We start from the raw sequence: 26,285 nt of genomic DNA, 5'->3' as shown, positions 1-26,285 counted from the left end.
TCAATATTACGCATTCGGTAAAAGTAGGCATACTATATACATTCCACTGAAACTACAAAAAGAAAAAGATATTTGCGATTATATACAGGGTGTCTTAAAAACCTTGACCGCGGCTTTTATTCCTTCAATATTGATCATAGACATATACTGTAAATTACAAAGTTGCGTAAAAAAAAAGTGCAAAATGTTATGAAATTGATTAAAATTTTCAGGGCATAAAACTTTAAAAAATGCAAAATTTAAATTTTTATACGGACCCCGTACGAAAAAATTCCCAGTGAGTAAAATGTTATTAAAATTATGTACAAAATTTCAACTATTTATCACAAAAAGTCTCAAAGACATGAAACTACATAAATGCTGACTCAAGTCACTTTTCGATACCTGTATATGAATTCGCAAAAAGGAAAAAATCATGTCGGATGTTCGATGTTTTAGGGGCCGTTCACAAATTAACAAAGTAAGTAATGATTGAATAAATATATAATAATTTTGCTATTTATTGATTCAAAAGTATTTAAAATTTGTAGAAATAATAACTTAAAGAAAAGATTTCATAAGTTTTTTTTTTTTTTTTTTTTACAAGTTCATTGACTGTGCTATTTTTAAGTTATATTCTGTAATTCGTTATATGAAATTTCAAAGTAATTTTTAGGAAGCATAGAAGCATTTTAAAATTTGTATTTAAAACTAAAGATATAAAGCATATTTTTATTTCCTTAGGATGCATTCCTGCGTCACGTCATTTGCACTGAAGCTGATCATTTGCACATTTTAATTTGTGATTGACCCTTCACCAAATTTGTTTTAACATATCTAAGAGTTTTCAGGAAAAAATTCTGAAATTTTGTGCATGACCTTATTAGAGGATGGGGCGCACTTTACTCATTGAGAATTTTTTTGTACGTGGTATTTTAAATTTAAATTTTGTATTTTTTAAAGTTTAATTACCTGAAAATTTTAATCGATTTCATAATATTTTGCACCTTTTTTCACGCAACTTTACAATTTATAGTATATGTCTGTGATCAATATTTAAGGAATAAAAGCCGCAGTCAAGGTTTTTGAGACACCCTGTATATAATATGGCTTATAAATGTAAGTAAAAATTAATTAAAATATTCTCATAAAGTACGGCAATAATCTTCTTGAAGAAAATTAAAGAAAACTTTTCTAATGAATTTTCTTTTTCTTTTCTTTCTAATGAAGACCAGTCCCATGACGTTATATAGCTATGAAAAACATAAATATGGGATTCAACTACCATTTAAATTTCGTGGTATTGTGACATTTTTTTTATTAGTCTTGTTAAATATTTAACAAAATCCTTACTATTATTTTTTAACAATGGAAGAACAATCCTGCAATTAAATATTTGATAAAACAATGAAAACGGTTTGAATATCAAGACAACAATATAATTTAGAGTTGGAAATTAGGCAAGAAATATTTTAAATATGCTGCAAATTTTCCTGAATTTCAATCAGTTTATAATATATACTAATATATTACATATTAATTGAAATTCTGGAAAAATTTGTACAATTATTAAATTGGTATTCTTAAAAGGACAATTTAAAATGCTAGGACGGTATAAAATTTATTTTTCTGAAATATTTTCGGATGCTATTGCAAAAAAACCCGGCAAAATTAATCTTAATTTTATTTAACTAAAATGCTAATTAAAATTTCTTAAATTACTAATAAAAAATGCTACTTTTCAAATGTTTGTTTCTACATAAAATGTTAAAAATGAACTTTTTCCTTTATACAAATATTTCCAGAGAAAAATATAACATTTTATGAGCTGTAGATTTAATAAGGAAAATGGGAATTAAATAAAAGCAATATGACATATTTACGATTTGTTTACATTGTATTTCTGAGTGCAGACAAATTGAATTAATTATTAATCATTGATACGTTTTGTTTTATCTCATTAAGAACAGCTGCATATTTTGTTTTCAATGAATAAGTCATTACGTTTTTATTCCAACTTTTCTTATGTTTTTCCTTTTAAGGTTGGATTTTATGAAGGAAGGATAAGGTTGGATTTTATAAGGTTTATTTTTCCATATAGATTCTCTTCTCTATATGGAATCGTATAGAGAAGAGAATCGAATATACATTTTGGATTTTTTTTCCCTTGTACCGACTGGATCCAAAACTTCATTCCTACCTAGAAATTGGATACAAAAATTGCACTCAAATTTTCAACTATCTCTGATATTGCATTTTTCAGTTATTATGTTCAGATACACGCCAATATTTAGGACTATGAGCAGCAATCAAGTAAATGAATTTACAGCATAATTTGATTATATATATATATATATTTCTAGAGATCAAACCATGTACTGAACCTCAATCATCTAGTTTAATCTATTATTTCCATTCTCGTGGATGGACAGACAAAATTTTAGAGAATAAATTGACATTGAGTCATATTCTTAAACTCCTTGATATTTCACCTAAAGAGCAAAATATTTAACCGAAAGAATAGGATAGGATATTTCAACAAAATAACATAATATTTTACCGAAAGAAGTGGATATTCCACCGAAAAAATATGATATTTCAAGAATCATCTATATATAGAATAGCTACAAATTTAGGCGTCTCAAATTAGCCAGGAATAGATTTCAAAAAATGAAAGAATGTTACGAATTGACCTGAATTTTGCCCATAGTTAAAATACGTGCATTAACTTCTAACGCCATCACTTTAACAGCTACCCCATCTAATTCAAAAAGATAAATGCAAGAATCAAAAAGGGAGTTGATAAAGACCCTTATAATATTAACTGAAAGTGGCTGCCCCGGGCAACTCAAGAAGCGCCCTCTGGATTTAAAAACATTAGTAAAAATTAAACGAATATCGAAGACGCAGCTACCGAATATTTATTTCTTCAATAGTGTTAATAAATAATGATTAAATGCTTTAACCTGTTTCATGTATGTAGGATAACTCTAATAAATAAGTTTTATACTCAATAGAATGTTAATGAATAATAATTTAATGTTTTAACCTCGTCCACGTGTTAAGATAACTCTGCCAAATAAGTGTTGCACTAATTGGACTGTTAATTATTAGCAATTTAATGTATTAATTTTGCCCGTGTGTGTAAGATAACTAGTGTTAATAAATATTCAATAAATGTTTTAACCTCGTCGATATGAGTAAGGTAGCTCTAATAAATAAGTTTCACACTACTTGGACTTTTAATGAATAATAATTTCATGTTTTAATCTTGTCAATGTGTGTAATATAACTAGTGTTAATTAATAATAATTAAATGTTATAATCTCGTCCATGTGCGTAAGATAACTCTAATAAAATGTTTTACTCTAATTGGAGTGTTAATGAATAAAAATTTAATTTTTTAATCTTCTCCGTATGTGCAAGATAACTCTAATAAATAATTGTTTCTCTAGTAACTAACTGGATTATTAATGAATAATTATTTCATTTTTTAATCTTCTTCGTATTTGTAAGGTAACTCTAATAAATAACTGTTACGCTAATTAAACTAGTTAATGAACCCCAAACAATTCACACAATAAACTTTTTTTATCGGGAATCAAATAGATGTATAATTCTCACTAAACACACGGGGCTATTTTATTATTTTAGAAAATAAAACAATTATTCTATAAGTTGATTTTTCTAAAATATAATTCTTGCAATTATCTAAATGTTCTTTATTATCAAAATCAAGAAAATCATATAAAGAGTAAGCAAAAGCATAAGATAAAATTTGATTACGTTAATTTCAATTAACCCCTTTCCATTTTTCACTATACTTGGAATAGGAATATTATAATTTGTTAGGAGAAAGAAAATAAATTTTGTTCTTCATTTTATCGTATTCATCTTTTATTTATTTATTTATTTGAAAATTGAAATATTGAGAATGTACGAGTGCATTGATTAACAGTTAAACGAAAGAGATAAGTCATGAACTGATAAAAAAAATCTTAGTTTATAAAATGCCATTGGCATTCTGATATGTTTATTTTTTTTAGAGTGAATATCGTATTCAAGTTGCATTTTGACATCAATGCTACGGATAAGGATTTTTTCAAGGTTTCTGCAATCAAAGATAAGGAAGAACAAGGAAATATAATGGAATTTCCTTATGAGACCAGATGTTTCAATTTACCTGGAGCAGATCATTTTTGCGATTTTTTTTAACTAGATTTGATATGAGTTAAAATTGAGAATCGATTATTCACTTAAAAGTATTTCATAAGTAAATAGGTCATATTTATAAAGAAGTAATTAGAATAATGCCTTTTTTTTTTCAAAAATTTGCTTCTGTAAAATTTTTTTTCCCCATTTCAGTCAGGTAAATTATATAGGCATTGAATCAACCGATAGGAAAATAAGTAAGATTTTCATGTTTTCCACCATAACTTACGAAAATATTTCAGGACAAAAAATTAATTTTACGTCATGTTAAAATTCAAAAACTTATTTTTTCAATAATACCAATTTAATAATTCGAGCCAATTTTTTTTCTGAATTTTAGCAATTTAAGAAATAATTGCCTAGTTTTAAACAAAAGATTATTTTGAGCCGTGAGATTCAAACCGTTTTCATTTCTTCATCAAATTAAAATTGTGTGATTTTTTTTATTGTTGAAAAATATGAAAGAAGAATTTTCTTTAAACTTGTATAGTTTATTTGACGAATAAAAAAGCATAGTTACAATACCGCGAAAGTCAGAAGATAGATAAATCTGTGAAGGATGTAGATAAAAGATAGATTCATGGTTTTAATAGTGCTATAATGTCATAGTACTGGTTTCTATTAGTAGGTTCCATGTATATCATGAACAGAGCATATGTAAGACAATTTGATGCTTACAAAGTAGTTTGTAAAGTAAAAACAAAATAATAAAAATAGTAATAATAAAAAATAATCTACTTCATTTAATAAAATCTTTTAATTGTAAGTATATACACCTAGCATTAAGTTCAGTGGAATATTTAAGATGTAATCGCTTGTTTCATTTTCCATTTTTGATGATCATCTGTAATCTCTTATTCTGAAAAAGTTTGAACAATAAAATATTTCATTGTTTTTTTAACTTTGCCTTGTTATTCCAAATTAGATTAATGTCCAGATTTCAGAGAATCTCTCTAAAATTTGAACACCGAGAAGTCAATATCAGGAAACAAGAACATCTATAATTTGTAGCATGCGTTTGTCTTCTTATGTATCTTATGTTTATTATCTTAATGTTTTTATCTTCAGTTTTCCAAAATTATATTATTGAAAGTTCTTTTTGCTTGGATTTTAGTCTTGTTTTTAACCTATATATACATATATATTAATAATAAGTCAATCCTTGTGCACCACAAAGTACAGCATAAGGCTTACAGATGTAAGTGGAAACAACTACATACATAGAAAAAAATATGTACATATAAAAATAAGGATAAAAAAAACAGGAAAAAAAACAACAAAATTAATTAAAAATTGAAGCAGCAAAGGCAATAAATTTACAGAATGAGAAAAGAGCCATTTTGTGGTCGATCAAAACATGAAGCGGAGGTGGAAACTTAATATTACAGGCATCTAGATCCACAATAAAATCTCTTCTCCCTTCAGTAAGTTTGGAGCAATCAAAAAGCAAGTGTTCGACATTTTGAACTCCACCCACGCTGCAAGAGCACAGATCAGTGTTCGATAATCCAAATTTCTTGAGATAGTAATTGAAATTACCGTGTCCAGTAAGAAATTTTGTTAAGTGAAAATCACTGTAAAAATGCTTGTTATTCAACCTTTGAGAAATTGTGGGGAAAAATAATTTGGTTAAAGAGGCAGTTGACGAATTTTGGTACAGCTCGTTCCATAAGAGAATGATCTTTTTGTGATTCTCATTACGAATGTGAGATTTGGGAATGCTCATAGGATCAATGATGTTTAGTTTTGTAGCTTGCTTTGCAAGCCAATCGGCTCTTTCATTCCCTAAAATGCCAGAATGACCTCGGACATGAGAAAAACAGACGCTAATTTCTCTTGCTCTAAGCTCGTAAAGAGTGATGTGAAAATTCACTACAATTTTGTTGCAGGATTTAACCTATATTGAACATCGAATTATATCTCTAATACCTTTAAATATAATCAACGAAAAAAAATGCATGTTTTTGCTATTATTTCAGTTTGTAATGAAATATATATTTACTTTATAATATAAATTTTATTTTAATTATTTTTAGACTCTCTACAATGTACTACTATTCTGGCATTTTATTTCATAGGACATTTAATTTATTATCACGTAGGTAGTTTATAGTATTTATTATCACGTAGGTAGTTAGAAGTTTTTAGGCCTAGACATTTAGACAGAATTTTGTAGCCCTAATCTACATTATTAGATTTATCTTTTAATAACTGTTCAATTTAATTTCACGTTTCAAAATATTATTAATTAATCAGCACTTTTATTTTTAATTAACTGTTTACATTTTAGTTTAATTATCCTTCTATTAACTTTTTGAAAAATTATTAATTGTTTATCTGCATAGATAGCGAAAAAAAACAACTATAGTAATAACATTTCTTGAAAAAATTGCACGTAATGATTATTTAATGATTTCATTACGTTAAGAAAAATCATTTCATTACAGGAAAATAATAAACCTCAAATATATTTAACAATGCAAATGATTATTTAATAAAAAAAATGTCAAATGAAGAATGAATAATTATTGTAGTTAAATAGTAATTCATTATATTATAAATAAATTATTATAATTATAATAATTAAATATAAATGCACATTATATTTAGTTATTGATATAATTTATTTATTATAAAGCTAACATAATAAAAACTTTAAATCGACCTGCCTGTGAAAGACCACCCCACAGGCCAGAAAGCACTCTTAGTCGAAAATCCGACACTGGTGGCTTGATGAAAATCACAATCAACAGCCTAAAAATGATGAGTAATTTGTTCCGGTGCCATAATAATACTTTTTTCCATAAAGTTCATTTAAAAAACACTCGTTCATATATTAAATCATTATCAAGCAGTATTTTTATATATATATATATATGCAGATCCTTCCTTATGCCGATATTTATCTAAGGCGTCAAGACTAGTAAAACCCTCTAATCAACGACTTCAACATGTTTCTTTTGCGGCTAAAATAGTGTTCCACTAGAATCAGATCGATACACGTGCACTAATAGTGCGTGACGAACTGCATTCTGCAGGAACATGCCTTCATAACGCATGATTGATTTGTCAGCTCGGTACACGAGTTCCTACAACCATACTAGATTGTTGACGACGCATTATTCAAAACAACTTGACCTCGAAGGTTTGCGATTTATCAACATATGTATCATTATGTCATACATCTTTTGAAAGCTCTGGTAGTTTTTCTCGGTTAAATTAGAGACACGGCATATGTTAAGTGGGCGTGTAATAAGATATATGCGAAAAGGTTATTGATTATAGCATCGATAACTCTTAGTCAAAGAGACATGTGTTTTTATCTGAATATTCAAATAAAGACATCTCGATTAGAGAGAATAGTCATTATTATGTAACATTTCTCTCGGTTCATGAATTTACCTTATTTTCTCCATAAAAAAATCCCAAATAGTTCTATTTTTATTCAAAATTGAATATTTCATTCACACTTTATTTAGCTTTAAAAAATTAGTTTTAACAAGTTTGTAATCTTTTTTCAAAGCTAAAACCATTTAAAATGAAAAACACAAAATTTTGAAAATTTTTAAATATTTAATTTCATAAATAAAATTTAGCAAATAAACTGAAACAACTGGATAAGGGTTACAGAAACATTAACCATTGTAACATTAATTCTATTTTAATTTGTTGTTCATTTAAATAAAACAGAGCGATTTCATTTCATAAAACTGAATCTAGAGGGAAAACATACTATAGATAATTTATATATGGAAAATTTAATATTTTAAAACTTGTAAATGAATAATAGAAAAAGAAATCGAAATTGAAATTCCTCTTCAGTTTAGTGTCTGATAACTGATGACTTTGTTCAAAACATTTGATAGTTTATTTATTTACTATCGCAAATTATTTTTCTTTATCAAGTGAATCTATTAAGTCTAAACAAAACTGAAACCGAAACTGATATTCATCATCGACTTTGAATCTAATAACTGATGAATATATTTAAAACATCTGATAGCTGATTTACTATCGTAACTCCTTTTCTTTATCAAATGAATCTATTGAATCTAACAGAACTTGAAATCGAAACTGAAATTCATAATTGACTTTGTCTAATAACTGATGAATATGTTTAAAACATCTGATAGCTGATTTATTATCACAACTCCTATTCTTTATCAAATGAATTTATTGAGTCTAACAGAAATCGAAACTGTAACTCATAATTGACATAGTGTTGGAAACTAATGAATATGTTTAAAACATCTGATATCTGATTTATTATCACAACTCCTAATCTTTATCAAATGAATTTATTGAGTCTAACAGAAACAGAAATCGAATTGAACAGAAACAGAAACAGAATCATAATTGACATAGTGTCGGAAACTAATGAATATGTTTATAACATCTGATAGCTGCTTTATCGCGACTTCTTTTCTTTATCAAATGAATCTATTGAGAACAGAAATACAGTATTTACTGTCCTTGCTAATTTATTGCGATTCTCTCCCCCCCCCCCCAAATTTTACTGATAATATTTCTTGGTCCTATATCTCAAAAATTATTAATTTAAACTAAACGACTCTGACGATTGTTTCATCCAGCATATAAACGGTACTAATTTTGTCGTATCAACTAACTTTGATTAACTATATTTAATCACAACTAAAAGAAGCACTTTTTTCAATTATACTTGCAGAATAAGCACTCTGATTGGATAATTATGTTGTCAAAACGATGCTACTATTTGGTGTGTAAAAATTGGCGAAATATGCCCATTTGTTGAGGTTGAGGATCTGTAAAAGTTTTATCTTGCGATATCTCCCGAAACCGAAGGGTGATTTGGGATAATGGAATATTAATGAGGGATCATAATCATAATCAAATTTGCATGGTCATAGTCATAATCAAATTTGCCTGGAGGGATGGAGTGGAACAATGTGGATGGTTTTCTTCATAAAGAATTGAAATGTTGTTGCTAGTTCTCTCAAGATGTGGAAATGCGACCATTCATGATATAGCTAAGAATCATAAGCTTTCATATGAAACAAATATTGGAGAAATCGGACTAGTGATTGGAGCTGGGATTCTGATTCTTCGGGATTTTTCCAAAATATTTTTTTTTTTAATATATAGGAATATTTACGCATGTTTCACATTAAAATATTATTTGAAAACATTGTACTTGTTGCATTAACAATGTAGTTAAAAATTATACAACAAAATTTTTTTATTTATTTATTTTTTTAATTTTATTAAAATTAAACAGAGCACAATTACCTAAAACGGCGAGTGAAAAACTATTTATCATTCCTAGAAAATCTCATATTGAAATTGAATAATCTAAAAAACATTATCTTTTATATTTTATTATACAAAAAACTTAAATATCATTCATTATAATATACATAAACTATTATCAATTGGATCTAAACAAAATCTACAGTGATCTATAACAAAATATATATATATATTTTGACTGATATAATAAATTTAAGCAAAGTTACTTAATTTTTATTTTAAATTCCCTAAAGATTTGGTCAGAAAATGAAATAAATCTAAACTTAAATTCGCTTCAATAAGATTCGAGCCATAGTTCATATCAAATGCCGAATGAATAGAAAATTGTCACGAACACATGTCTAAAAATATTATCCTTCCGGACGTCGAGAAATAAGTTAAAGGAATTTATTGGTCTCTGAAGCAAATGATATATTACATAAAATTGTCATAAAACCGATCAAATCCTAAATTGAAAGGAACAACTAGAAGGATTGCATACGATAATATCACATATCAAATAAGATATTTGAAAGGATTTATTTGGCTCATTAAGTATTGAAGATAATCTTGGCATATAGAATTTATAAGTTTTAATAATTATGAAAGTATATTAATAAATTTATTGTGATTTTAAGAAGCCTCAAATAAACTTTTAATTTATTTTCATAGAATTTAAAAAGAATAATCACTAATAAAAACAGAATTAGTTTTTTTTTTTTTAAATCGAGCATATATTTTTCTATTCAACGTGGGTCTTTTGTCAAACTGAATAACTTATACATAGGGAGTTTATTCCAATTATAATATTTTATCATTTAATCCATTAAAACATTTTTTTTTTGCATAAATGCCTTGACGACCAGCTTAAATATCTTTTTATATTTAATTTAGTTAAATCCTTTATAAATAATTTCATGACCGTGATTCCTTTATGTTGTCAGACATTAATGGCATGCTAATTTAACAATCTTATATCTGTTGTTTTCTTTGTCTAAATAAACATTCCTAATGGAGACCAATCCCATGACATCATAGAGCTATTAAAAACATAAGTTTACTTGCTTCTCACCCAATTTATCGATATTGTAATTTCACTTCTTTTATTTATCTTAAGATCACAGATATTAAGCACCATTCTTTTTCTTTAGTTTGGAATTATGAAAAAAAAAATCACACGATTAAATATTCAATAAAATAATGAAAACCTATTTCTGAATTTCAGAACAAAAATTAAAATTAATTTAATTAATTCAATTAAAATTATAAATTAAGCATATTATATATATTATAAATTGCCAAAATTCAGTAAAACTTTGCATGTCTGTTTAGCAAGTATGAATAGAAAGATAACTATTTTTAAATTCTGAAACGGTGTAAAAGTAATTTTTGTGCAATAATATTTTCAAAAGTTATCATAGAAAAACAGTATAATTTAGTTTTTTTTTTGTGTGTGTGTAATACTTAAACTGAACTATTTCTTATATATTAAATATACATGTATACTTAATATATATTTAATACACAAGTACTTCAGTACATTATGTATGTTCTTCAGAAATTATCAAAATTCAGAAAAAAATTGGGCATCCGTTTTCGCTGGTACCATTTAAAATGCTACTTTTAAATTAAAAAACGGTATAAAAATCATTTTGGAGCAATAATATTTTCGGAAGTTATCGTGGAAAACCCCCATAAATAAGAATAATTATTTTTGTGTAATAATTAAACTGAACAAATGTTTATATATTCTCTCAATTATGCTATTTCATTCATTAAGGCAGTATTTCTATTACTATTTCATTAACGCACTAATTCACACGCACATTCTCATCCTCCAATGTATATATGTGCGACTTACGTAATTGCAAATTCAGACAGTCTGGCTTATAGGGCGCCAACAAAAAGACACATACATACGTTCATTTTTATTAACAGCAGAGATTTCTATAACCTGTTTGTATGAATCTAGTGCTGAAAAAAAAACAAATTCGCTTCACGAACTATCAATCGGAAACTCATGAAATTCAGCTTGATAAATTGAATAGACTACATATAAAGCAAAATTGGATCAGATGTAATTTCTAAATCTCCTGATACGAAGTCCAGTTGGTTAGAAAGTCACTTAATTCGAACTGCCTTTGACCAAAACATTTCAAATGTTTCACAACATCGATCTCAGCGCGCCCTAAAAATCAATCCACCCGAACGTTCATTCCTTAAATAAGATTAATGTTTGAAGTCTGAAGTTTCGACATTTGGGACAACGAATTGGCAGCATTATTTCCTATCTGAAGTAATAAGAGAAAGAAAACATTATTCAATGATGCAGTGATGAGAATCCAGAGATAATGCGGATTTCTTAAGCATATTTTTATCATAGAATACTAAAAAATAGCGCATTTCTTTGAAACAGATATTAAAATTTATATATTTATTATATTGTCACTAAGATGCAAATAACTACGCCGTTAGTTTCAACAAACAATTAGATTTACTGGAATGAAGCAAATTACAACAGCACGAGACTGAGGTCGTACCCACCATTGATGGGGGCTCGACTTTTATACACATATAGAAAGTTTTAGAACAATCCAATTTTAATTTTTAAGAAACATCCAGAACCTTCCATTTTGAATATTTAAGAAACGTCTAGAACCTTCCAGATCTTAGATAAACAATAGATAATTTAAATAAAAAAATTCCAGCCTTTATATATAACACAGTGGCTGGATTCGAATCACGGATCAACAAGTCTTAAACGAGATGCTTTGGCGACTGAGCCACGGTGATTGCTAGCTGTTCTGGTTATGCGATGTATATATAAATATTTAATTTAATATGTTTAATTCATAATTTATTTATTATTTAGATTCTAAATATTATTTTAATGATTTGTCAGTTACAAATATATCTCAGTAATCGGTTATTAAAATAAAGAACTGCCGGATTAATGAAGGTTCATTAAAAGAATCCTGCTTATGGCAAGATCAATATTGCTTGCATAAAGTAATACAAAATGACACCGCATTGACTTGCCAGATGTTTACGTTATGTCAAGGTTACTAATATGGGAGTTAGGTATGGTTAGGTAATATTAATGTTCCGTTTTGGAAGCTATAGTTGGGTTAATTTCGGATAAACGTTTCGGATCGTAATTTTTAACTCCAGTCAGATGACGAGGATGGTATTGGAGTTGGCACATCTCTCTTCCAAACTTTCACACCACACCAATAAGAGGGTAGTAGATTCACGACGTTAGATTTAATAAGCACCGACTCGCATACACGGCGGAACTTTAGTAGAATTGTGTTTCGATTCTGGATGCCTCCAGCCACGAAGCTGAGACCATACAACTAAGTAATGATCGCTGATTTTGGAGTGCTATTACTTGTTTGTACTCTATACACTTTTTAAAATATGTTTTTCAACTCAAACTCAAAGAATGAAGTGATTTTTAAATTACTTGATAAATTTTGTATAATAAAATACTATCACACATCAACTTCAAATATATATAGGGTGAGTTTGACCAATTCTGACCCATAGGTGATAGAAGAGCCCATGGGAATCATAAAATACTACAACTTCTCCAATCGTTTGCAAGTTACTGCGAATACAAAAAGTTTGCTCAAAATCGTGAAAGAATCCAAATTTAAAAAAAATTAGGCACATTTGCACTCAAATTAAGCACATATTCTGAAATAACATTAAAAATACTTTAAGATGACACAATTTCATGAAAATACGTGGATAACGGATAAACAGGAATTAAAAACAGGAGTGGCAATAGCCATTGACACTTAGAAAAATTTTGAAACGGTCAAGAATTCATTTTGAGAATCAATATTTTCGGAAATTACAGGGGAGAAAAAAACTAAAATTAGGATTAACTTTTATATTTAGCTTAATTTTGGTATTCTTGATTTTTTTTGAATTTTTTAAGCAATAAAAAAATTTAAAATTGATCTGAGGTGAACTTTATTGGCTTCGAAGGTATTCTTGAGCCACATTTGGAAGCTCTAGGCCAAAAGACCTAGCCTATAGAACCCCAATGCAGACACACATATACCCACAAACATACATAGGCACACGTCCATTTTTATTATTAGTATAGGTTATCTCACAGGAGCGAAACAAATTCTTTTAGAACTACATTTTTTAATGAATTCAAATTTTTTTCTACAATTGCTCCTAAAATATCAAAATATTAAATAAAATTGTCTTATAATAAATTCTAAAATTTGAGTTTTGAGTGCATTGAGTCATTATTGCAATCAACTTTATCCAAATTTCATGTTTGTAAATGCGATAGATTTGTCTGAATAATACAGATACACACACAAATATTTCCTTACATAAGCATTCAGATAATTTCAATTACGTAATGTGTGCATCTATTAACTCAGAATTCAATTTTCATTCCCCTGAAAACTTCACACTCTTAAGTAATAATTTTATGAAAACTCTTCTTTTCTAAAGCATTTGTGAGGAGAAAAGGATTTTAATTCAAAGCAAGCGAGGTGCAAACTTAATTTAAAAATCATTTGCGCGATAACCCTCGAGGGCTTTTCAATTAGCCTGAATAATTATGGACTCGAACGTGCTTTCAAGCAATTAAACGTTTTAAAGTTGAATAGTTAATGGAAAATTTTAATTTCGCAGCTTTCGTGAAGACGTGAAATTCAATCCGGAAATTTCAACGTGGATTTTTAATTTTCCTTATCATTATGCTAGTAATTATGTGTGGAATGTGAAAAATAATAATAATTTGTTGAGATAAAAAGCAATCTTTTGCAATCATTTATTAACAAATAATTGCAAAACACCTTGTTATCTGAAGTTGCTCAAAATATTCATGAAAGAAGTGCAAAACCTTCCATGATTTGTGAAGAAATGTTTTAAAGTTCGTGAACGTGCATGTTTGAGTATTTAGTAAATGCGGTTTTATTTCTGGGCTAAACTCTCATTAACTCAAAAACAAATTTATGCTACACAAAGGATTTTTAGTGCTTAATTACTGGCCGTCATTAAGTATTAACTATATTTTTTTTACCATGATTCACGCCTGTGATTCACAATTTCTTTCTAATTAAATTACTTATTTTTTTTTCTCTTTAATGTATAAAGGAAGTCGTTTATTAAGATTTTAGATGTGAATTACAGGCATGAATCAAATGATATCGGTTATAGCTGCCATGTTAAGTGATGAATCATTTAAAAAATATATTTCGTTAATTATAAAATGAAGTGATAAGTAATATCTGAATATATCAGCTTCGAAGCGGTTTAATTATGTAAAGGTGCACTATAGATTAGAATCACTCTTAATAATAACAAGTAATATATATATAAAGTCAATTCTTACTTAGGTCAGCAAAAAAATTTGTATCTTAGTTACTTTTTATTAAATAATTACAGTTAATATAAATATGTATATACATATGACAGAATTATAACATTAAGTGGCAAAATGGAGCTTGGCGACAAACTTGGTGACCAAATAGAAATTACTGGACAAATTTAATTAATTAATTAATATCTGAAAAAATGTATTAACATCAAGTCTCATCCACTACAAGTTTAAAAAAGTGTATTTGAACTTGAGTGGATGAATAAAAAGTATTTTATTAACGATTGAAAATTTGAACAAGATATATATAGTGTGAACTAATAGTAGGAATTGAAAAATGGAATGCATGCGTGTGTGATGGCGCTCTAAAGACAAGACCTTCTGATTTATATCTACCAAATGTGGCACGTTAGTTTGGAAGATGAAAATGTACATCTAGAAGCTATTTTTTTAAAGTTTAAATTAGAATTTTAATGAATTAATAATCAATTATAATTCTAATGTTGATTTCCGAAACTGTTACTGCACAAAAATGAATTCTACACCACTTAAAATTTTCAAAATTGTCTTTTAAATTATATCAATTTAATAGTCATACAAATGTTTTCAAATATTTTTTGTATAAATTCCAAAAATAGATTTTATTGCCGCCCTGAAATTGAAACCGTTTCTATTGTTTCATCAAATATTTATTCGCATAGAATATTTTATTGTTTCGAAGTTAGAAAAAGAAGCATTCTGTTTAATATCTGTGTAGTTTACAAAAGGAAAATAAAAGCGAAATTATAACACCGAGGAATTTACATTTTTAATAGTGCTGTTAAATCATGGGACCCATCTCCAATTGAAATGTTCATGTACACAATGAAAAGAACATGTACAAGGCAATTTAACGTCTGGCAGATTAAGGGAATCATGAACCTATACTTTTATCAAAGCAATTAAATTCAAATTAAATGCAACAAATATCTCCAACGAATCAACTGATCATCAAAGACAAATAACAGTAAAAATAAAGAAATTTTTAAAAATATCGTATTTAATTAAGACCTTTGAATAATAACTAATTAGGTAACTACACATCCCGAATAAAGTAGGATAATCCTAAATATCTATTATTTTCCTAGACTAGAAAGTTATATGATATTTGATTTTAAAATCAAATAAAAGTTTCGAATAGTATTATACGATGGCGTTGAGTTGATGATGTTGAGTCCGCGTTACCACGGTAAAGGGGGTACAGTTGCTTCTGAGGGTAAAGATCCCTGAGCACCCAAGGGCAGAAGCCTGACATCTAATTCATATAAAGATGACCCTCACAGCTCGTTTGCACAACCCTTTTCACAAGGGGGGGGGGGTCATTTACACACCTTTCAGATGGAACACGGGTAGAACAACCATGCCCGAACCAGGACTCAATCGTGGGACGCCCAGATCACGGGGAAGACTCGCTGCCCCTAGGCCAGGACGCTGGCAATAGTGTTATACTTTATTATTAAATAAGATTTAAAAATTAGTTAAAATAGCATATTATATATACACACACACACATATTGTGTATTTATTTTATATTATATTAGTATTTATACTATTTAAAATTTTATATAATTACTATTTATATATTGAATGTTTCTTTATAATTGTATATTTTTCATGCAAATCTAAAAATCTTATCTCATTTTCATTCAAATGTTCTCATAAGGAATTTCCCATATAATATTTCTAATTTAACTTTCCACAGAATATCTATTATAACTTTCCACAGTTCTAATCATATAACTTGACTTCAATGGCGAATATGCTTCGACTAATCCCTGAAACAATCGATTCCATTATATCTCAGAATTCATCAAGTCATTCAATGATGAGATATTAGAATACTGGTTCAATGGATTTGCTTGTCTAATTGCAGAACGTCGCCATAATTATTCATCAAGGCATTCGGCCTTTCATGATATCATGTGCAGCAATTTACCCCAATGAAGGTTAGGCATAATTACATTCTAATACAATCAATAGGAATATATAGCTATTTGAGTTAGTTACAGGGAGATTAGTTTGCTGGTATCATTAATTACTTTTTGATTATAGTTTAATGTAATCATAGTCTTATCGAAGCAATAAAAACAGGTGTGAAAATATTTATTGGATTCCAATAAATGATTATGATTACTCACCTACTCTTATTACTCTGGCTATCACCTAGATTATTAATAGTCTACATTGTTATTATTATGTAAATTAATTCTATCCGAACATTTAATATTAAAGGGAAAAAAATGAAACATGTTAATTCTATGTATTTACCGATGTAATGAAAATTAATGGCATACACTTACTAGTAATGTTTCTGAAATCATATAGTCCCTTATTGCTATTTCACAATATCTGCTAATAATAATAATTATAATATCAAAGTACAACCAATTCTTATTATAACGACCGTAGTGAAAAGAAATGATATATAAATATAAATTAAGTGACATACGATTAATCACTTATCAAATAAAAAAATTCATTATTAAATCAAGAACCGTACCATGTGACATTATCTTATTTTCGATTATTTCTTATCTAATTATTAGAAATCTAACCATGAATAATTCAATATGCTTTCCGAAGATTTGCTGGTTAAACCGATGATAAATTATTACAAAGAGCCACGAGAGTATCAGGAAAAGGAATAAAAATTTATTTATTAGTTAAGAATGACAGATGACTTAATCTTTATCAGGCAGTTGTCGGAGATTTCGCGCAAGATTGAATACGACTGACTGTTTGAAGACCGCACCTTAATTGGCTAGATTTTTTTCAGTCACAATTTGAATTCTTTGAGAGCCATTCTGGATAGTGATTGGATAAATTAATAAATGAATAATTACTCATCAAAATTTTCAAAGAAAGTAAGAATAATTAAAGAAACAAATATTATTTTTGTTGTCTTATTTTATATTTACTCATCTTAATTAATTATATCGAAAATACCGTAACTTATATATATATATATATGTGTGTGTAATGATATCTCAAAATCTAAATTAAATCCTAATTATTTTTTAATGTTTATCTTAATTTAGCCCATATTAATTTAATTCTAAAATATTCTTTTATTTGCCGATCCAATTCCATCTTTTTTATTTAATTATGCTGCAGGAACTCTATAAAAATGCTTAAATCAGCGGTTTTCACTGTTCGAATAAAGGGATAAAAATTTGTCTATACACTCTTTTAAAAGATTCTTATAATTATTTTACCTAAATCGACACGTGTAAAGAAATCCCTATCAGAATCTCATGGTATCTAACCATGGGGAAAAATATTTTTGTCACTCTTTTCTCTTTCGCTCTTGTGTCGTACTGTAGATTTATTTATCTTGCTTCTTGATTGTACATAAATTATGCCTCCCGGGATGGAATTAAAGCGAAGTTTAAAACTTTAAAGTGTCTCCTCTCTCTTCGGCCATGACTCTGCTTCAGAAATATGATTTTAACATTATATTATATATATATATATATATATATATATATATATATATATATATATATATATATATATATATATACAAAAGTATTAGAATCAAGTTAATGGGAAAAAATCAAATAAAAATTAAACCAAAAAAATTATAAAAAATATAAAAAAAGAATCCGGCCTGAAGACTTTTTCAAGGGTCACCCTCAGGCAGGGATTCAAAGAAAGGGATTTTTTCTGTGAGGAAATACAGACATTGTCTAATAATGATTCCTCGTGACCCGAAAATCCCCTAAAATTATGCTCAAGAGATATACCATTTTAACAGAAAGGAAATATAAAACAACAAATTAGAAGAAATTAACCACAACAAAGTAAAACTTTTCTTACTTATATATATATATATATATATATATATATATATATATATATATCGTTCAACCGATTGCGATGAAATTTCGTCAACTTATTGCAAGAAACCATTCCCATTATTCCCACCGACATGCCTTTTGATTTCAAACGATTGCACTTTCCCACCATTCGACTTGCATTCTCGACAGTATGAAATAAAAAGAATGACCGCCTAATATGTCCGGCTCTGTACCGGCTAGTATAAGATAAAAAGAAGCGGAAATTATGACCGTTTAAGTCTATTCGATAGTTTTAAGTTCTGTTTTGAATCAACACTAGAGCTACTTTAAGATGGACTTTGTAATTTCGTTAGATTTTTTATTGATATATTTGATGATATAGACAACTCTCGAGCCACCACACTCTTTTCAAATTTCTACATCACAGTCGCAGGAGGATACTGGATCCCAATGGATTTAAGGGGCCGGAGATTCGTTTAGAGAAAAGTCGCCCTGGTCGCCCTGAGTTAATTCAGAATATCTGATCATATATACTTAAATGCGGAAAAGACAATTCACATTTATTTGGCTTTGATTTAAATTTTTAATCAAATGTAATTATAAATCGTCATATCTATAAAATGCATTCAAAATAATATTGATTCACGTCACACCATATTCATGATAAAAATTTAATCGCACATAGCATCAAATATTTTACTTATTAGAGATGTGACGTCACGTTCTTTCTTTCTCTAGAAAGATAATAAAGTATTCCAATCTTACACTAGATGGCGGGTTTAGTATGTATTACATAAGCAAAAGTTTAAATGAAATTCATATTTCATCTAAAGAAAGAATTTTTCAATAGGGATTTCAAAAATAAAAATTACGAAAGTGTTTAGAAATAATTTTTAAAAAGTATATCGTCTTAATAAAAGCAAGAACATATGAATATTCCAAACAAATTTTTAAGAAAAAAATCTGAATAGTATTGCTTTAAAATAAATTACATGATTAAAGTTGTGAGTATAAGTAAAACTTTATCGTATAGATACAATAAATGTAATGATTCAAAAATTATAAAAAGAATGTTTACTTAGATAGGGTACCTTTAAATACCGTTTACAAACTTTATTGTTAGGGCACGTCATTTTTGCTCCACAACAAAAAAGGGACGGGTTCTTTGTTAGTAAATTAAATAAAGGAATAAAATTGCAATAACAAAATCTACAATATATATTTCATTCATACAAATTTGCAATAGTTCAACAACTCAGATGCAAAAATAACAACATGCAAGGCGTGTATTGCTTCAAATGGCAAAACCTTTGAATGTTTGCTTCAAAATTTAACAGTAGCTCGTCATATGGAGCAAAACGGAACGGATAATGGTAAATAGAGCGCCATGCTAAGAACAATATACAACTGTGTTTATTGTATTGATGTACATTTTATTTCATATAAACTTGTAATGTATTAAATTTAATCAATACATTTTTTACTAATTGATTAGCAACTTCTTGTTTGCCCCCCCCCTCCCATTGTATCCTTTACCCCATGTTTTGTAGTAAAAATGGTTTCTGAATGCCTGACCATTTAAAGTTTTTCAAATCTTTCGGGACACGCTGTATTTTCGATTTTTTAGTTCATTTATTTTATAAACTGGTCCAGTTACTTTCACAATTTAACCCATTTTTAAATTAATCAGTATGTTAATCAATTTAAGGATTTTTTTTACTTTAAAAACTTTCTGAAAATGCACATTTTATTTAATTTTTGATTATAACTCGTGATTGCTTTGTATTCTCATTTATAGATAAAACTATTTAATTAAACACTTGCAACTCATAAATGCTAAAGTAATTAAATGGAACTAGGCAGATAATAACATTATCAATTACTTTTGATAAAATATTATAAAAATTTTGTATACTTTATATTTTTGTATTTTTTGAACTTTTTGTATAAGAATTATAGAAAAGAGTGTTTTAATCGTCAAAAAAAACCTCGAACTCTAGATTTTTGCGTATCTCCAAATTTCAAACCTTCCTGATAAATACATTTTTGGCATTACGTATGTCTGTTTGTGGATCGATGAACTCAAAACTGCTTCGAGCTAGATGGTTGAAATTTGGAATGTGGCATTATTATTTGTAGATAGAAATTTGTCGACTTCTATCAAATTTCGAAAGAAAACTAATCATAGAAAGTCTATCTATCTGGCTGTTCAATCATAAATCGACTACAAAAGACAAAGGACTAGATAGATAAAATTCCGTACACATTTTTAAAAAGCATCTAAAGTATAGATGTTTATAAAAACATTGAACCAAATTTGCTTAGCAATTCACCCTTTGTACTATTGTATATATACAATTTCAATAACTTATTAATGAATGACATAAGTAAATGAAATTCTGTATGTTTTCTTAAAATTGCAATTTAACTCCATGTCAAAGTTTGGTGTTAATCAATCGGTAAAAAGGCATTCAAAATACATATTATATAGATAGATTCAGTAAAAATTGCATATACAAAATATATATTAAGTAAAAATGCATTACAAAATGGATATTAAGTAAAAATGCATTACAAAATGGATATTAAGTAAAAATGCATTACAAAATGGATATTAAGTAAAAATGCCTTACAAAATATTCTATAGATAGATTAAGAAAAAATGCATTACAAAATATTCTATAGATAGATTAAGAAAAAATGCATTACAAATTATTCTATAGATATATTAAGAAAAAAATGCATTACAAAATATTCTATAGATAGATTAAGAAAAAAATGCATTACAAAATATTCTATAGATAGATTAAGAAAAAATGCATTACAAATTATTCTATAGATATATTAAGAAAAAAATGCATTACAAAATATTCTATAGATAGATTAAGAAAAAATGCATTACAAAATATTCTATAGATAGATTAAGAAAAAATGCATTACAAAATATTCTATAGATAGATTAAGAAAAAAATGCATTACAAAATATTCTATAGATAGATTAAGAAAAAAATGCATTACAAAATATTCTATAGATAGATTAAGTAAAAATGCATTACAAAATATTCTATAGATAGATTAAGTAAAAATGCATTACAAAATATTCTATAGATATATTAAGAAAAAAATTGCATCAATCATGCCAAAGCTCTATGTTTCATAACTATCGTTCACCAATGTCAGGTAAGGCATTCACATTATTCCTGAAGATTATCAACTATATGTGGAGGAAAAGTGATAAGTCTTATCGGAGAATATGCGAGAAAGTTTCAGGGAGACTACTCCTGCTAGTTACTATTCACCTAACTGAGGCTTCTTGTTAACTCAGTGGCCCTAGGCAGCTGCTAAGTATAAAATCCGCCATCGTTAACAAGTAAACAGTTTTATAAAAATTTCTAATCCATAATGTTTATTTTATTTTTACCGCAAAATTTTATGGACACATGTTGCCTTAATTACTTAATTACATTTAATATTAGCATTGCAAATGGAGTTCTTTAATTACAGAAAGCTTGTAAGTTACTGAAGGTTTCTTCATTTTTTTGTTCACTTCAAAAGCATTCATAAGATATTCTAAATGCTGCTAACGTAAACTCATTTCATTCAATCACTGTCATGAAAATTAATTTATCTTTGTCTCGTAGCTTTCAAGATAGAGCATGTGACTTCTAGGCGTTATCATGCCTTGCATTAGGGCAGCCACTAGTAAAATGGGCGTAGAAAAAAAATCTGCACAGAAAAAGTGGAGGATGAAGAAGTTATCAATCATGTGCTTGCTTTAAGTGGATTAACCTTGAAAAGAAATATTTTCCAACATGAAGTTCTATGGATGGCATTTAATAACTGCTCTAATCCGACACGTATATCAGCCTGAGCAACATTGATTTAAAAGATGACATTTCATTCCGAATGCCATTCAGTAAAATAACAAAGTATCTATCTTCATGGACAAGCCATTAAAGGCATGAAGGCGATGATCTGAATTATTAATGAATTAAATGCACTAATGGATTTTTTTCTTCACTTTCTGATGTGAAAAGTACGATATATAAAAAGTGAATTCAGGGAAATTGTGAAAAAAATTAGGCCTTGAATTCCTTATGCAGCTCCATGTTTCTTCAAGTTATAAAAAAAGCCCAGATTTTGAATTATATCCGTCTATTAAAGAGCATATAGTTATAATCACCTAATCTATAGTTAAATAACCTATAGTTTAAGCTGTATTTAAATATAGTTCTGTGTATACTAGTTACATTAAAACTAAAGATGATTATTGTTGGGAGTTTTATAGTGCGCCAATGCTGGGTAAGTGCGCCACGTCTATAAAACTTCAAATAAACATCAAACTTCGGACGAAAACAGTCACATAGAACCTTTGCAATCTTTATGCAACTCCATATTTTAAAACTTCTTTAAGTTAAAGAAAGACACATTTTTAAAATTATATCCACCCGTTAAAGAACATATTGTTTAACCAATATTTAGTCACCACTTTTCCCAGTTAGGAGTATATTGTCAATGAAGAAATTAAAAATTGACAGACCGAAACTTTCTTTCTTTTGCCACAGAATATCCCCAAACTTGGAATCTCTAGGATTCCCTGTCGGTTAAAAGGATATACGTGGGAGTAGATTTATACTCTTTACATTAAAATGGTAAATAATTATTTCTGCGCCTATTTTGGCTAAGTTGCGCCAAGTATATAAAACTGTTGATAAATATCAAATTTCGGACAAAAGAGTAATAGAGAAATCTTGAAATTTTTATCTAACTCCAAATTTGGAAAATTTTCTGACTTTGATGAAAGAAAAACAAACCACCTTATGAATTATATCCGTGATCAAAGAACATATAGTTGTTCATCACAGTTCCGAATTTGTATTTTACTGTGAATGAAAAACTAATTCAAAAGACGCAGACCGAAATTCGCAAAATATTCTTTAGATTTAAACTGTAGGTAACTATTGCTATGGGGCTTTATGGCGAAGAGCTTCTATTTTTCTAAGCTACGTCAAGTGTTTAAAACTATTGAAAACTATCAAACTTAGAACAACAGAGTCACAGAGAAGTCTATCTGAGTACAGTGTGGATTAATTAATTATTTATTTTTAAATATCAATTATATTGCTAGAATGTATATGCATTTTTTTTATTTATTTCTCATGAATCCTAATTTTACGGCATCCACGTTTGTTAATTAAGCTGATATTAATATTAACCAATAATATCAATCAAATTAATTTGAGTTGTTATTATTCACAATATTAACCCGTTTCACTAGGAAAAATAATTAGATGCCTGATTATTTACAGAATATAAAAGCTCATTTCTTTGTAGAGAAATATAAAATACAAAACGAAAATTAATTTTTAAAAACCTCATATTATATATCTTCTCCTGTCCTCCTTAGTTCAGAGACTTTAGGCCTAGAAGGTATTCAGCCACTGTCTGAATATAGAGAACAAAAATTAATGAAAATGGCTAGAATTATAACGGTGAAATTTATGGAACTGGTCAAAAGTAATGGATAGATGATTGTAGATGATATCTGCCATAATTAAGTCGGTCTATGTGTCTATGAACATAATAACTCAAAATCACAGCGATGTTTTTATTCCGTAAGGAACATAAGGTTTTTTTTAGCAAAAAGCGCAAATCTGTGATAAATATTCTTTCAAAATTATTTTATTGATTGATATTCTTTTTCAATAGTTATTTACAAATGTTTACGATTACTGAAGGGAAAAAAAATCCGTTCTTCAACAGATTACTTCAGTTGAACGAAGATCGTACAGAGATTGATACAGAGACAGGAAAAACTCAATATGCTTATGAAAAAAATCAGGCAAGATTTTCGATGAAGTTCAGTAGCTTCGTCTTTATCAAAATACTGGTCATTGATTGCATGCCATTCTTCCTCAATGAAGCCATAACGCAACTCACTGATAGGAGATTGCAGTAAGGTATTATACACTCTCGGAACACTTCTAAATAATTTTCGAGAAAAAAAGTAGAAATGTTATGATGCTAAATCTCCAAAAATAGCGCCTAGTTAGCAAACTTGGCACCACAAACTTCGCCAAGAAAATAAAATATGTTTAATCCACACAGTTTATAACACGATAAAAAAGAATTCTTGATAAATGTTATCTTCTTCAGTTTGGTGAAGTGAAGAAAATTGTTCATGAAATCGAAAGTTAGCCACTTTATGTTAACCCTTAAACGTTCATTTTTTTTCTAGTCATATATATTAAAATATTTTAGAATTGAGACTGGCTTAAGGAAAAAAAAGGAAAGTGATTCCTTTAGCTTATTAGATAAATATAATTTGATTAATTAATTATATATGCTAATTAACAATTAAGTAACAAATCAAGACATACCATTTAGTGTGAGATAAGGAAATGAAACGTGAGTTTCTGTTTTATTCAAAAATTTGACAGAACTTATGCCTACCTACATAACTTCATACAAAGATTAATTTGGTGGGAAGCATACTTTTCATGGCCCTAGAAAGGGTTACTGGATGCGGTCCAACCTTTAATTCAAATTTAATATTTTTGTGCAAAATTATATACTAAATCAACTTCAAAAGGCTTTCCTTAAATCTTTAAAGAATTTTGAACAATTTTTTGCTGTACGTAAATTGAGATAATATACCAGGCTTTAAATAATATCAAGTTTAAAAACAATTTATACTATGATTTCCATACAGAATCTTTTATATTTATTTTTTATATTTATATTCTATTTTACACTTGCTGAATACTTAACTTTTTTTCAGATAAAATCGTGAAAACAAGATTAAGAAGGAAATATTTTTGATCAAATCTTTCCCCTATCTTTTTGAAAAAAGATTATTACAAATTATCATATAATTTCGTAATCGTATTATCAAAAACAAATTTTAAAAAAATGTGGTTTTGAGTGGAGATTACTTCTTAGGTAAAATAAATAAACAAGTATTCGAATACATTAGCGATTCATTTACCGATAACGAACTTTACGACATTAAATTAGATTAACGGAAATGCATTTTTTTTTCATGGCAAAGAGATTTCCAACGTCCTTACACTTCTTCTTCGTTAAATAATTGTGAGCAGATCAAGAAATATTAAAACGACTTTTCGAATAGGAAATTATGTATTTAAGGAAAGTAAGGAAAATTTCATTAGGAATAAAAATGCAAAAATTGAATTTTTATCATATTATTTATTTTTGTAAAGTAAAGAAAACTTCACAGATATACTTCAATTTTGTCTTAAATTTAATCGTTACATATTTAGTTATCTAGCTCCGTGTTACAAAAAAAATGTCGCTGAAATACCCTTCAACAATTTTAAAAATCCGCAAAACGAAATATAATCTCTTGTATTAACTATTCAACAAGATTTATTCGATGTTATTTATAATTAAACTTTCTGCTTTGGATTCGTCTTCATGGTAATAGAATTAACTTAGACATTAAAATATGCAATTTATTTAATTTTAGACAAGCTGAAAGTATCAATCACTACAAAAAAAACTAGAAACGAATTCCAGAACAAAAAAGAATTCAAATAATAAATGTGACAAGATAAACAAATTCCAATGTTTAAGTAAAAGTAAATATACTGAAAGATTTGAAGTTAATTATT

At 27.8% G+C, this 26,285-nt stretch overlaps 1 protein-coding gene across 2 annotated transcripts in view; it reads right to left on the bottom strand.

Annotated features, from left to right (window-relative positions):
• The window catches only part of LOC129983942 (cGMP-specific 3',5'-cyclic phosphodiesterase-like), a 562,482-nt gene that overhangs the window by 438,790 nt on the left and 97,407 nt on the right, over positions 1–26,285 (bottom strand). The window contains exon 1 of one of the 2 annotated variants that reach the window (XM_056093673.1): positions 6,861–7,000. The exons of the other annotated variant lie outside the window; for it this stretch is intronic. The gene's annotated coding sequence lies outside the window, so the exon portion shown is untranslated. Of the gene's footprint in view, positions 1–6,860; positions 7,001–26,285 lie in introns of those variants that run through there. 2 annotated transcript variants of the gene reach the window in all.

Source organism: Argiope bruennichi, chromosome 9, assembly GCF_947563725.1.
Source record: "Argiope bruennichi chromosome 9, qqArgBrue1.1, whole genome shotgun sequence".
Taxonomy (NCBI): Eukaryota; Metazoa; Arthropoda; class Arachnida; order Araneae; family Araneidae; genus Argiope; species Argiope bruennichi.
The sequence above is the reverse complement of the archived record's forward strand: the minus strand, read 5'-3'. Positions and strand labels throughout refer to the sequence as shown.